This window comes from Aythya ferina, assembly GCF_964211825.1.
Source record: "Aythya ferina genome assembly, chromosome: 6".
Lineage (NCBI taxonomy): Eukaryota > Metazoa > Chordata > Aves > Anseriformes > Anatidae > Aythya > Aythya ferina.
Genome location: NC_140303.1, coordinates 5040912 through 5056582, shown reverse-complemented (window position 1 = coordinate 5056582; position 15671 = coordinate 5040912). Strand labels below are relative to the sequence as shown.

Below are 15671 nucleotides of genomic sequence, written 5' to 3'. Positions count from 1 at the left end.
AAACAAAAATCCTCTCAAGGTCTTGCATTTCTGGTTCACTGGTGTAGATGTGTAAGCTTCCAAGTGTGTATATGTGAGAGTTCTGTTCAGATAATTTAGCCTGGTGAAGAAAAACGCCTTCCTACACTATGCTTTAGTCTGTGTCTCAACATCTGTGATCTATCCTAGCTCTTTAGTACTTTTCTAATAAATGTTTGGGTTTGCTAAAATTTGGGACTTTGTAAGACTTAACTCTTGCAATGGTCTTCTGGACCGTGTGGTACCCTAGATAGGAGCTAGCATCTCCAGCGTGCACAGGGCTGTCAGAAGTGTACAAGGCGCCTTGGAATCTCTGCCAGGGAGATGACAGAAATGGGAGGTTTCCATTTGTTATCAGGGAGGTCAATGATGTGCTAGGTTTATGTTTTTTTTTTTTTTGTTTGTTTGTTTTTGTTTTGTTTTGTTTTGTTTTTGTTTTTGTTTTTTTGTATTCCCCTGAAGTTACTTAAAATCGCTTTACTGGGTGTTATTCATACTGAAAGTCATCAGCAGTAGAGCATATACCAGAAGGTTTGAGACAACTGAGCAAATGGGCAAGCACCAAGGAGCTCGTGCTCAAGAGCAGCCCACGGCCATCCCCTTCGGTGCCACCTCTGCTGGGTGCTGCTGAGCAGGGGCCAGCTCGTGTCCCCCCACAGCTGTGAACGGCCTCTGGGAGGTTGGTTGCTGTGCCCAGACTGACAGCCTCAGTGGAAGAGGCAGCCACAAAGTCTGCGCATTCTAATAAAATATTTTATTCATAAATTCATAAACTGAATTACAGCTCCTAGATACTTTTTCATTTAGATTCTTTTTTTGCAATGTCGCTCAGCTATAGGGACAGAACAAAATCAGTGTTTATTTGAGAAGTGTCATAAAGCATTAATCTTTGTTTAATATTGCTATGGCTGACTGGCTCTGAACACAAAATGAGTAGCCTGTGAAGTTAAATGTTAAATCTGCCGTGCTCTTCTTCACGTAGCTTTTGACACTGCTGTACCTAGCAGGGCAGTTCTCCTGTTATCATCCATGGCTGTGTCAGATCATGAGGTGTTTTACTGATCACCAGAACCAAAGCCAGATAAAACAGTCCCTGACAAAATTCAACTCACAATGATACGGCAATGAAAGTTAGTTAATGAACTGTAACATTAAACAAACACAATTCTTCTCTGGTCAGAAAAAGGCAAACAGAAATTGGTGCACAGGGACTGTTGGTGGGAAGCACTTGGTGCCTTTGCCTACGGGCAGCCGCCATTTTGTCGGCGTGTCCCGGCTGCTGCTGGCCTCAGAGGGGCACGGCAATGGGAGGAGCAGGTAATCGGGGTGTTTGTCCTGGCTTTTCGCTGCTCTTGTTTTGAAAGAAGGCTGACGTTTCCTAGAGAAAGGGAAACAGCTTATCAGCTCATTTGTTAGCATGAAGTACCCTCGTTATCTTTTTTTTTGTTCTCAGATGTTGGCCATTTTCACCTCATTGCACGTCAGTGCTGAGGTGATGCCGGCCATTTTGTTGTCAAGGCTGGAGGCAGAGGAAGAATCGGCCTCGGGGCAGGGCTGACCTGGCACCCGGTGGCTCGGGGTCTTCTCGGCTTAGCATCCCTCTCCTTTACACGCCTTCCTATGAAAAGTTTAATGCCTGTCTGCCTTTGTAATTAGATACCACAAGTGCTTTCAAGCAGGGCCATAAGTATATTTCTGCGTGGCTGAGGTTGCTCCTGGAGGAAGGTGGTTTCTAATGGAAAACATCCTTCCTCAGATTTCCCTCAGGGCCACGGAGAGTAAAGAAAACCTTGTATGTCCCAATGAGTGACTTTGGAAACCTTCTTGCCTGTGCAGAACCTGTCAGCACTTGATGTGTTGTCTTTGTAGGGCCCAGCAGACAGACAGATGCAGTTAAGCTTGGAGAGAACTGCTTGGTTAAGGTTAAAAAGATTGAACTGGGCTCACTGCTGTATCCAAGAGTTTGTTGCTTTTCCCACAGATCAGCTGCTATGAGAATATTTACCTAGGATTTCTAGTGAGTGACTGTATTTTTGATTTGAAGTTCCTTCATCTTCCCGTTCTGTGCACTTCACCAGCAGCATCTGAACTCCCTGATACACAGCATTTGCCTTGAAAGCGACCCATCGTTGCCCACTGGGATATTCTTATTATAGCTGTCCTAACCCCACCTGGTATTGTACAGATTGAATTCTGCTCATCAGCTGAGTCCAGCCAGTCTAACCGCAGATTTAAATAGAAGGAGAAGTGTAATGAAACCCAAAGGCACCCTTATGGTTGTGGCAGGCAGTCCATTCCTTAAAGTGACAAGCTTTACCAAACCAATTTTTCAAAAGGGTGTGAGGGCAGGGCTTTTCACCTCTGATGTGCAGGCCCTGAAAGCTAAATTGACCATAAGATCCGCTAAAGCTGACTGATAGTAGGTTTGCATTTACTGTATGTACTTCCTCATGAAAATAATCAAGGACTCTCAAAAAATAAAAACTGAAATCCACTGGTACAAGGTAATATTTTAATGTTTGTTGTAGATCTGTTGATCTTACTGGAAACATGCCACACCTGGAGCCTTTTGTATCACAAAGAAAGTGCAGAAATGTCCCTGTTTGCTCAATATTTCTATAGTGCTCCCTCTCTTTTTTTCACCCTACCATTTTCTGAGTAAGAGTCCACTTTCCTGTACCACTTCTCCAATATCTTCTTCCTAGGACATGGCATCACATCATTCTGGACCTGTATAATAACCTGTTAAATTGTTAGTGATGTTTTCTGACCAGTGTGTTTTGGGGACATGAATCCAAAAACATGCAGCAGCTTCCCAGCCAGTTACCCAGGAAGTTCCTGCTCTGAAACTGTCCCTAGATAGCAGACGGCTCATGAGGGAAGATCGGGTGTATGCCTTCAAGCCCAGGAAAGAGGTGGCTGGGCACAGGGGATAAGGCAAAGCAGCAGTGCTCCCTCCAGCCAGGGGAGCCCTAAAAGAGCCCTCTGCTCCCATGGGGATCCAACAGATCTGGGGAAGCCTTCACCTCACACACCTTGCTCCTTTGCTTGGGCAGCCTGGGACTAGAAAGGTAGCAAAATATAGCTACCAGCTTCCAGAAGAGAATTAGAAAATAAAAATCAATACTGTAGTTTTTGGTGAGCAGTGCATCGGGTGTTCCGTTTTCAGCAGAGATGGCCACAGAGCTCTTATCTTAGTAGCAAAGAAGACTTGTCTTTAATTTGCACCTCATTTGCTTTCCAGAAAACAAGTGGGATAGTCTGCATCTGAAACTTGAGCATTGGTTATTACAGGTTGTTATACTTGCCTTCCTTTGGAAAATTTTCACGGATCAATGAATAAGCATCATGAGAGTGGGGGCCCCAGACAGCTGTAAGGATCACTTCACGATCCGTGCAGCTACCATGTCACAGCGTCACTTCTGGGGAATGACAACATTTTCATTTGAGCTGTGCAGAGAGTTTGCTGTCTTTGTGCTTGGGCAGCGTTAATTGTTTGCACAGTTAATTAAACCATGGGTGAGGTATTCTGTTAAATATCCATGTGTAATGCACATATTGACTGTTTCAAGGTGAATACTTTTCTAAACCATGAGCTATTGAATGTTGACTCACTGTGGTCTATTTTCTCTAATAGGCTTGAAGCTATTGCTTGTTGTGATAATATGCCCTCCCCCCTCCAAAAAAAAAAAAAAAATTACTCTCAAAATACAAACGCCAATGGGTGTTTTGAGAATCACTGTGCAGAAAGAGATAAAGAGATCCTCTTGTGTACACGTGTAGGTCAGTATCTGTCTGGTGTTCACCTCTGTGTTAAACAGCCCTTGGGTGTGTGCATGGAGGCCTGGTGGGCCCCAGTGTGCCCACCAGTCATAAAAGTACAGCAGAGGACCAGTGTCTCTTGTGGGGTCACAGCTTTGCTTTCTTCCAGCACTCTGACTTCATGAAAATATCCAATAAATGATTGTTTTCCATATGAAATGACCAAACTATAGTTTGGTAAACATCTGCAAGCTCTGCAAGAATTCTTAGTGTGTAACAGAAGCTATAAAGATAAGCGAGTTTTTCTGGCCTCACCTGATATAAAATGCATCATTCCATGCAAAGCCTCCACTCAAAATATACTTTATATCATAGCATTCATTCAGAGGCAAACTGATGAGGAAAACTAGCTCTCAGATGAAATTTCCTAACTCATTATACATTCAGAAAGAGTTACACATTTGAAGAAATTAATTCAATTCTGTAGTTTAGTAGAATCTCCTGATAACCCAGGCTATGGTTTGAGCTACGTACTTAAAGTGAAGTTAGGGAAATTTTTAATCCATATGTATTTGTGTGACTCTGTCCATTGGTCAACATCAGGTGTAGGATCATATATGGGACATCCATTTTTAGCTGAAACAATTATAAAAAGAGACCTCTTTGGCTTTAAGGGATTTTACCTTGAATTGTAATAAAAGTAGTAGTGAGATTCAAACCCCAATAGCAATTTAAGAAACATAATTCTATAAAAACTGATTTCACTTTATTTCAATGGCTTTTTTTTTTCTCACCAGTATGGGAAAAAAAAAAAAAAATCCTCTGTGAATTTAAATGGCATTTGGAGCATTTAAACCTATCTATTGAATGATAATTGCTGCATTCAAAATTCATGCTCTCTTCATCACGCATAAGCAATAAGGTGAGAAAGGAGAGTGTTTAGAGAAGAGCAGATACTGCTGGTTGCCACTCAGCTGAGGCAGAAGGGATGGAAGAAACTTGCCGAGACTTACAGCACAGCAGAAGGTAAAACACTGTCCATGGTTTTCGCAGGTCTGTTTCTGATAAGAAGCTGAACTCCTGCCCTCAGGAAGGAGATGTTAGAGTTAAAGAGAGATGAAAGCAGCAGCCTTTGCCTCTGTCCTTCCTTATTTGACCTAGAAGTCAAAGTACTGAAAAAGACTGTGTGGTGTAACCTCGTAGGTGTAAGTTGTGTGGTCAGACTGTCCTTGGAGCAGTTATCAAAATCCTGAGTTGATTCTCACAGGCAGAATTGGTAGAACTGCACAGGAGAAAAAAAAAAATCAGTCTGCAAACAACTCTGCTTGTTAGACAAAATAATAATAATAATAATAATAATAATAATAATAATAATAATAATAATAAATTTCCTCCAGAGAGAAGAACTCTCTATGGAGAGTAAAAAGTGAATCCTCTTCCTTTGGCTGCTGCAGCAGGGGAAGGTCACGCCTTCACAGGCCTCCTCACCTTTCTTGCTTCTACCAGAAAACTGCCACTAATGATATGAGCTCCTGTTGTTTTGTAGCCGCTTCTAGAAGTATGTTTGGACTTGATAATCAAGTAGGGAGGTGTGGAAATGGCTAAGCAGAAGTAACAGCTAATAAGCGAAGACAGAGATGAAAACAGAACCTGAAATGTGCAGTTTCTGACCACACTGATGAAAAGTTAGTTGTGTTTTTTTTTTTTTTTTTTTTTTTTTTTTATCACAGTCTTTGCTTATTAGGTAGTATCTAGTCCTGCTCATTATTTTCCAGACTAAGTGTGAAGTTTTATTTTATCTGTCGATGAGCTAAACTTTTAATTAACTTTCATATTTGCCTTAAGTTAAGGCTAATGACTCTCAGAGGAATTGCTTACAAATCCTTAAAGTTTTGAACAAAGGGACCAGAGAAAAAGCACCAAGCTTCCTTTGAAAACCAACCTTTCTATTAGAGAACAAAATCAAACATAAGCAACTTGAAACTGGGAAGCACACAGGGTATTAATATTCATCGTTAAAACAAACTGAAAGAGAATTTAAATCTGTGTTGACCCCAGAGGATTTTTGTTAGGAATTTCAGAAAGATTAGCAAATTATGTTAATGATTTCAGTACATGGTCTCTAAACTGGAGGGAAATTGTTGGTGTTTAAATCAAGAGTTTCTCTGAAGTATTAAATACTTTGCTTAATGTTACTTGTTTTGATATAGACATTTAGAAACAAATTATAGTTTGCAATAACTTTTACAGAACATCATCCACTTGTACAGATTTCTTTTCTCTTCCTTCCTCCATATCGTCATATCTGCTTATGTTAATGGGAGTCAGAGCTAGCTGTGTGCCCAAGAAGGCCAACAGCCTCCTGGCTTGTATCCGGAATAATGTGGCCAGCAGGAGCAGGGAGGTGATTGTCCCCTTGTACTCAGCTCTGGTGAGGCTGCACCTTGAGTGCTATGTTCAGCTTTGGGCCTCTCACTACAAGAAGGACATCGAGGCTCTGGAGCATGTCCAGAGAAGGGCTACGAAGCTGGTGAGGGGCCTGGAACACAAGTCCTGTGAGGAGCAGCTGAGGGAGCTGGGGTTGTTTAGGCTGGAGAAGAGGAGGCTCAGGGCGACCTTTACGCTCTAGACAACTACAAATGAGGACAGGAATAAGACAAGAGAAACACAAAATTTTACAAAGGCGTATAACTCGGTTATAAATCCTACAAGTTTGATGAGGGTTTGCCCCAGGGTGAAATTAGAAAATTAGCTGTGAAGGTTGAGCTACTGCTTTCATGTTTCAGTGGCTGACAAGAGCCCGTTGCTTTAGTACATATCCTTGAGATGGTAGTATGTTAAATGGCTGAGCATTACAGAGATGATGCAGGGTAGGAAAAGAATGTGGCTTCGTACAGTATATTTGACAAAACTTGGCTGCAGCTCTTTTTTTTTTTTTTTTTTTTTTTTTTTAAGTCAAGTAGTGGTGGTTGTTTTTTTTTCCTTCTTTCTTTCTGGCTCCTCTGATAGCATGTGTGCTTTCCTGCTCTGTTATTGACTTTGTTGCAAGCAGTCCTCCAAGCAGAATTGATTTATGATACACTTTGCAGCCATCCAGACAGCTTCCAGTGAAGTGACAAAGAAGTTCTGCTTCTGCACCCACCTAATCAATGAAACACAGAGAAAGACCAGACAAAACAGAACCCCCACATGGAGCGATGGGATGCCAAATATCAAGTGCAGTTCACAAAATCCATGATGTAGCTCTTTTAGTTATCATATGAGCATAATATGCCTTTTTTCTATCCCCCCTCCTTCCCCAAGGTAGGAATCTTTCTTTTAAGGAACAAAAAGAACAAAAGAAAAGCATGTATCTAGCCACAGATCAGTGTGTAGAAATGGACTCTTAGTTTGGCAACTGGAATATTAAAACCATCAGATCTTAATATACCAAAGTAAGCAACCGTTAGCTGTTTTCTCCATCTTTTACAAAAAAGTGTATTTTAAAGCTGAAAATTCTACAGATATCTGAATAATTAGCCAGTAATGGTTTGATCTTGCAAAGAACTGAGCCATGTGGTTCTGATCCAACAATTTTGTGAAGTGTGTATTTAATTGGAGTGTGAATCAACACTTCAATCCTTGGCACAAACCACATAATCAACGTTAAACATCAGTAAATATTTTGTGAAAATGAGGCCAAATGTCCTCTTCTGGTCGAATCAAGCCAAGAGAAACTGGAAGGGCTTTGTCACACTCATACCTGTACGAGGATGATAGAAAGTTGTTGGTTTACATTAGAAGTTTCTGCATTGTGTAGTACAGAGATGTACATCGGGATCTAAAATGAAGGGCAGTGAAGGCAGCTCAGGCACTTGCAAGAATACAGGAGTCTGCAGTTCATGGATGAATTTTTGGGAAATGTTACGCCTCTTTGAAGTATCCCATTGCACAGCAGTGCCTATACCAGATAAAATGGCTTCATTCTGCAGTGGAGTGCACTTTTTCCTTAAACGGAAGCCACAATAAAATTTTGAAAATACCTTTTTCCTTTCTACCACATGGCTCCATTTCCACAGATTATATATAGCACTGATTATTTATGCAAACGGTATTGATAAAATAGTTATGTACCTGAATAACAACCTGATAACCTGATGTTAGGGAGACTTATTTTCCAGAGCAGTAAATCATCACACAACTTCATCCATTCACTCAGACAAGCACGTCCTATTATATACGGTTTATATCTATGTAGAAATCTCCAGCTGGTATAATTTCAGCTTTCAGGGTGAAAAACTTCACTATTTATTGAATAAATGGTAGTTCTTTAAAATTATCAGCAGACATTCATACTCCCTAACAATGTAAAAAACAGGTGAATCTCTGTAGTTATGGCTGTAAAGGAAAGATACATCTGGATTCACGTGATATTCATGAGCTCAAAATTTACTCATAGATCAAATCTTTGGAAATCCTATTAAGGGTAGCACCTTGAGATGTCATGATTAATCCATACTAGTCCTTCAGGAAATCTTTGTGTAGTCACTTTGAATGCCTCAGTAATTAATTCCTCAATGTCATTTGGTTTGACTCAGGAATATAATTTAGGCTGTGCTGGAAATAACTACAGTGAGAAGGACATATGACAATTATGGCTCGTTTATGCTTTTTTATTTCTGGTGTAGTTCTGATTTTTCTTAGGACTTTATTCAGGTTTTGATACTTTATCACTCAGTTATGTACATTAAAATGGAAATATATATTTTTTTAACTGAAATAAGTCAGATTGTGGGATAAAATGGAAAACCTGACCATTACAGATCTTTCAGGGTGGGACAACGGGCTGGTTCATTTAGTCTGGAAGTTAATGTGCCTACAATTAAAAATACAGAATAACGAGAAATCTGAGAAGAGTTGTTCTTACTGGTTGATGTTCCCAATTTGTGATTCTTTAACCCAAACTACCCCAATTTCTAGAAAACAAGACGTATAAGGAGCAGCTGAGGGAACTGGGGCTGTTTAGTCTGTAGAAGAGGAGACTGATGGGGGAGGCCTCATTGCTCTCTACACCTGCCGTTCCTGGAGGTGGTTTCTATTCTTTCATCTGGGACTGGTTTTAGGCCCATTCAGTTTTGCTGGAAACGTTGGATTTTACAGACATACACCTAATCTCACCTGATTTGGGCCTTGTCCTGACTGTTTTGCCAACAGTGTTCAGTGACTTTGGGCCTTCCTTCTCCAGGATCTTTCCAGAGCCAAGAGCCATGGCCAGTGGTGGGGCGGCTTGGAGGAGGTGATCCCCATGAGCCTGGGGAGCTGCTGCTGAGGCCATGGCTCTCTGGCAGCCCCCAGCCAGAGCCAAGCCACCAGCTCTACCCCAAAACTTCCCCCAGAGTTTATCTTACCTTCCCAGCCTGGGCTCAGGGACCTGAAAAAAATGAGGCAGTGTCAGACTCAGCATCCCTGAAACTGGAAATTGTTATTTGATGGAAAATCATTAAATGTAAAAGGAAAAAGTTAATGAAATAAAATCTGTATCAGAAGTAGACACCTGACTGCCAAAAGGGGAAAACATCAAATGCTATGTTAAAATCTCTAGGGTTTTGCCGTTAATTTAATCTGGAATTTGAGTAATCTGGAATTTGGGATTTCATGCAAATATTTAGGGATAAAGGACATCTTTGGTGGAAATCTTGCCAAGATTTCTTAGCTATTTACCACAAACCTGAAATACTTGTTTGCATATGCGTTACATATAGTACAAAATATATATCTTGTTAAAGATGTAAATCGGAACATCTCAGAATCATCCACAAGCTTCACTTCCCCACTTTTTCATTACATTTAAAAGACGAGTTGAGTCTATTCAACTCAAATTCAAGTCTACTAGATTAGAATTAAAACTTTTAATGTCATGAATCTCTTGGACTCAAATCCCTTAGGAGGTGAAGTGTTTCATCTGTAACATTTGGTTAGACTTAAAATACTGCTTGTAGAGCTTTACCCACTATCGTACACACACCTAGAGAAAACTCCCCCCAAAAACAAGGGTATGGGATATATAGGTAAAGAAACAACTGCTGTGCATAGGATTCTGGGTTTTAGATAGCAACATGGTTGAAATTCACAGTGTGTATGTATGGGTGCACGTTACACTATCTATGTATTAACAGGAATAGATATATGTAATGCATATATATGCTTGCATGCAAATACAGAAATGTGTGTATCTGGTTTAAATATTTACCCGCGCTTTGTCTATGTATATTATAAGTGTAAATATTCAAACTAAACATACATTTATGTATTTGTGCCTGTCTGTGTGTTTTTAAGGGGACAGAAAGAAGTCAGGGACTTTGAGCAGCACGGATTAGTACACTGCTTGCTTCAGAGAGGAACCGAGGAGAGCAAACACTGGACGTGGGACTTGTTACTAGCTCAAACACAGATGACAGTGCTGCAGCTTGGGCTGAGCTGCCCCTCCTGATATGAGAGCCACGAGGGGGAAAGTAAGCATGTTTAGGACATGGCTAAGCAGAGTTTGGAGCTGCCGTATTGTTACTCTGCCCTAAGATGCTGCATGCCCTGCTTTGAAAATGATGGCTTGGGGCTGCTGTGCTGTACTACTCGGTGTCAGGGCTCAGGGTGTCCTTACAAAGGAACACGTTCCTTCTCATTTTAGTATATTTTTAAAACGATGGGTTATTAGTGAGCCTAAATTTGTAAAAGAAATTATTTTCAAGTGAACAAAAAAGGGCAAAAACCCAAAGAAACAGATTTATTACTCCTATTTTAGATATAGTGACAGGTTTTTTAGCACATTTCCTTTCTGAGGTGCAAACCCCAGCTTTATTACTCAAAAATCGACTGCTTTCAGATGTGTGTTAAGATGATTTTATGAGCAGATGGCTTTCCAAGAATTGTGATAGCCTGATCCATAAAACACTTCCATGCTTGATTTACTCTTGCTTCATTTATAAACTTAGAGAAAAGCAGACTCTTATGCTCATTGTCAGGTTGGAAAATGAAGAACCGAACTTCATGAGGCAGCAAGCATCTCTGCTGGAAGATTTAGTGTATAACAATTATTCCAGTACTTGTCCCGATGCTGTTGCTGTCCTTTTTGTGAGACACTTGCACCTCTTCTAACTCAGGTTGCTATGTTCTACAAGAAGGAGGTATTGTTCTGCTTTATGGACTCTGAAGGAAGAATATCCTACTCTTGATAGCGTGGAAGTATCCTCAGTGTTAGAAAAAAAGAAAAAGGAAAAAAAAAGAAGAAAAAAAAAAAAAAAGCTGTTGTTCCTTGACTGAAAGAATTTACTGCATGGGTCACCAGCCACTGGAAGCCACACATGCTCAGGGGGTTGACCTGTATTTGGAGGAGAAAAACAAAAACAAAAAGATCTGTTTGAAATGTAAGGATGCTCTCCTCTGCAGTGACAAGGTACCTATTGCTACTTTAATAGCAGCAGCAGAAAAAAGTGGGGAAGACAAATGCTGACACACTGCTGACTTCACAGAAGCATGCTGTGTCCATGTTTATTTGCTTTTCCTCCAGGCTTTTATTATATTTTAGAATTTATCTATTTCTATTCTGATTGATTTTCCATAGTAGTGAAGGCTGGATTAATTTCGTTGTGTGGGTCATTTGATGTATCAAGAGACAAATTTTGCCTGTTAGACATGGTTCAGAGGAGACAATGCAAGTCTAAATGTCTGAGGTTTGGCAGTTTACAAATCAATTATTTCAGTTAGGTAGCCAACTGCTGCACCAACTGGGAAACAGATTATATCAGATTACTGCACTTTTAATTAGCCGATCGTGACAAGCAAGGTTTGAAGAGGAAAAGAAATCAATCAGGAGCTGCCAAACTTGGTCAGCTGAGCACACAGCACCGTTATTGAATTTTAGACGTTGTTCTGAAGCTGAACTTGATCTCCTGGGCTCCAGCAAGGGGACCTGCCTCACACGAGTGAGCCGTCTTAGAGCCAAAGGTTATTCTGGAGCAAATATTTCCAAACATTTGTTATAATTAGCTTCTGACAAGATCTGTTGCAAAGCAGAATCTCGTTTGTGGGAAGGAGGAATGGGGCACGTTGCACAAGGGCTGTTCCCACAGTGATGTGGTGGAGCAACAAATGCCTCTGCATGCAAGAAATGTGTGTGGTTGGGGGAAAATATTTGCTTTGTACGTGTGGAGGCCAGCTTGTGTGCATAGACGAGGACATTTTGGCCAACAAATTTTAGAGACGCTTTCCTCACCTGTTCAAGGAACTTAAGTACTTCAAAACTGAACCACTGTTTGATTTTCTATCGCAGTTGGTTTATAACTAGGTAACTGTAGTGATCCAAATCATACAGTCCTATAAAACAAAACTTAGGGTATGCTGTCTTAGAACCAAATTCTCTTATACCTTCACCTCACGTAGTCGTTTGCTCTGCAAACTACATATACAACAGCCTTACACCGAGATGGTCCTGCATTGCGCAGGCAAAGGGGAGTCCAGATTCACAGCTCAGCTGAATTACAACTTAAAAAAAAAAAAAAAATAATAATAATAAAATTAAATTAAATTAAATTAAATTAAAAAAAAATGAGGACACAGGGAAAGTTTCTTTGCAGGAGTACACAGAGCAATGTGTCAGTTGGAGGTTAAATTTTGGGAAGCCTTGTTGACCTAAGAAAGTCTTTCACTGATCAAAAAAAAAACATTGCAATTGACTTGAAATCCATTAATAAAACAAAAAATTATGAAATAAAATCACAGATCTAGATGGTCACGTTTACATGAAGAAATAGAGGAAGAATACGTCTGGTTTTCTTTTCACTTTTTGCATTGCTTTCTGATGTAACTCTCTTCAAAAATTGTTTTTACATCCTTTGATCATTTGCACATATATGCAGTCTGATTTGAACATGATTTATAGATTTAACCACAATAATCATATTTTTACTGAAGCAAAGGCCTCAGTCTTGCAAACACGTGATTTATTTTCCAATCAAGTGAAATATGCATATCTTCATAAATCAAAACTTATCAAAATGAAGATTAATTTTACTTCAGTTGCAGCATGGCTGGAGTTTGGGTCTTATTCCCAAGTTTTCATAACTTTGCAGCTCATGGTAAAGGGATGTAGCTGCTGCCCCTGTGTCCCAGCTCTCTGCTCCAAACTGCTGAAGTCCCAGGTTGCTTCAGATGTGTTTCAGTACCTAATACCACACTAACCTTATCTGAATTTCTCATTCTTTGGTTTGGCAGCCAACCTGAGGCATAATATCCATCAACTTTTGGCAGAACGAGTTTCCATTTTTAACTCTGCCCATTTTTAAGGCTCAGCTTTTTTCCTTAGATGCAGGTACCAAAGTATTCTTAAAAGGCCTTTGTGCACGTTGGAACTAAGATTATCAGGATGTATGTCTGACCTACAAAGGAAGGTAAACACAAAATGCCTTCTGGTTTAAATATGAGATAGGACCTATGCATCTTTGTTAAAATGATCCTCAGATTAATGGTAAATCCTCAATTAATCCTCAGATTAACTCAATTCCATCACCTTTTCTGACTGTGACAAGAACATTAAATTAAGAAGTGCCTATCACTGGTTTTGCTGCCAGAGATGATGTGCACTGGAAAAAAAAAAAAAAGAAAAGGGATTGCAAGGGTGAAGCCTTAGTTTTTGGAGGTGAGCTTATTTTCCGTGGGGAATAACAGTCAGCAGTTTGGGAGGCCCAATCCTTAAATCCATCAGGCAGTCACTATAAATTAATAGCATTTCACCAAAGACCGTATGTTGTAACATTTGAGGGCTAGGGCACAAATGTTTTAATTTGGATAAGACGAAATGGAGTTAAAATTGATGTACTGGTGGGGCCAGGAGGCAGCAGGACGGACAGACAAACAGAAGGCCACTCGTGATGGAAAAGCACGGAGAGGGCCACGGGTGCAGGTGGACGTTCAGTACAGCCAGCTCCCTGCCCTGGTCTGTCGCCTGCTGACAAACAACTGCTGCCAAATTACCAGGAAAAAAATAAATAAAATAAAAACACTCTCCCTTAGTTTGCCCTCATTAGTTTTTAATTGCACAGTTCCGAAAAGGTGTTGAAGAGGTGCTAATTTGAGGCAGCCTTTGGGCAGCCCTGCAACAAACATCTGGGGCTTTCTCCCAGTCAGAGAAGTAGTTGCTGTAAGGAAGAATAATGTGTATGACCAGCTGTTCAAAATCTTGTATTATATGCTGAGCACTTGAGCACACAGAGCACTGAAGCATACTGTTCACTTTGTCCTCTATAGCTGGGAGAAGTTTAAAGCTGAAATTCCTCTGCGCACCCTCACTGCTGCTCCATAAGCCCAATTTCTGTAGTGGGATTAAAGTGTTTAAATGGTGCTTTGGCTCTAGCATGTGTTTGTAGGAAAACAGTGGCTTGGATGTAGGAAAACTGGGCTGGATGGTCCCTGGAGAGGTTCTCTCCAACACCGTTTATAGAGGGCTTCAATTTTCAGGAAGACTTCTCGGTTCTGGGGAGTTATAGCACCTGTAACATTCGGCTTGTTTTCCATCTTCCAACACAGCAAAAAAGAAAGCAGCTGGCATGGTTTTAGAGCATAGTACAAGCAACACATGCCTTCAGACCAGGGACTTGTGAGGTCTCACCTGTGCAGCATGTGTCGGGTAAAACCCTGCACAAAGTATTTGGAAGTGATGCTTGTCTCAGAATAACGTGAGGATTTTCCCTTTGGCATAGTACAAATTTCAGTTTATTCTGTGAGTCAGGATGACTTCACAGTGCTTAGTCCCATCCTTTGCTGTGGGAAAGCACTCCCAGAAAAGTGCTCCTACATGTATCTCTGCTCCTTTTGTCAGATTCCAACCACGTGAATGTCTTGTTGGGTGCTCCAAGGTGTCCCCTTGGTGTTTTCAATAAAATCTGTGTTAGTTATTCCTGGGCTTATGCTGAGATGTCACAGTTTCTCAAGATGCTACATTTTTTTTCACTTTAGAAAGCCTTAAATTATTGTTCCAGTTTATTAAAAAAAAAAAAAAAAAAAAATGTTTTATTCAAACAGATTTTATTCTCTTAAGAGCATACCTGGAAAAATAAACTCTGTTTATGAGAACCTCTGCTAAAATAAACCTGTGTTAGCAAAGCAGAGCCCTGACAGCTCTGGGAAAATGTAACCTTGCAGAGGTGGAGGGCAGAACAGGAGAGAGATCTGTAAAATCCATTTTTTTTTAATGCATTATGGTGAGTCAAGGTCAAACCGTTTTGATTTGGGTCATTTGTAATAGTAACATCAACGATGATACATTTCTTTCACTTTTTACGCTTTGAAATCTGTAGTACTGAAAGACGTTCCTCTAAATAAGTTTGCTGATATTGGATGCCTGCTTCTTGTCTAGCTGAAGCATTTCCTTTTCCTGGAACGTGTGTTCTTAAATAGGAGAGCAGAATACCAACAAAATTAGGTCAGGTTAATATTTCCAGTAAAGGGATTTTGGTCCAAGAAGGAAGATAGGTTTAGAAAGCCTGTTATCTGCCCTCTGATATGTTTTGCTTGGTCTAACACTTCAGGATTATGAAAATTAAACTGAATTTCACATATGAAGACAAGTGTTTGGGGCTCATGGTTCTCAACTTGGTGTGTGAAGGGGGGGGGGGGAAATTCAGCCAAAAATAAGACCATCTGCTCCAGAAGGAAAAGCACATGCCATTATTATTAGTAATATAATAATTAGTAACAATTGGTATTTTCTAAGGCTATAGGCAATAGGTGATAATTCTGAGCGTGGTATGAATTATTGCCTATAACTAATGAGAAACATCCTACAATTTTAGCATTAGGGTTGTTTTATTTATTCATTTATTTTTCCCTTTAGTGATGGGATACAGGAAATGAAGTTTTGG

At 40.3% G+C, this 15671-nt stretch overlaps 1 long non-coding RNA gene across 5 annotated transcripts in view; it reads left to right on the top strand.

Annotated features, from left to right (window-relative positions):
• LOC311438478 overlaps window positions 1-15671 on the top strand; it is a 98407-nt gene that overhangs the window by 40819 nt on the left and 41917 nt on the right. The window contains exon 1 of one of the 5 annotated variants that reach the window (XR_014694128.1): window positions 1275-1335. The exons of the other annotated variants lie outside the window; for them this stretch is intronic. This is a non-coding gene — a long non-coding RNA (uncharacterized lncRNA). Of the gene's footprint in view, window positions 1-1274; window positions 1336-15671 lie in introns of those variants that run through there. 5 annotated transcript variants of the gene reach the window in all.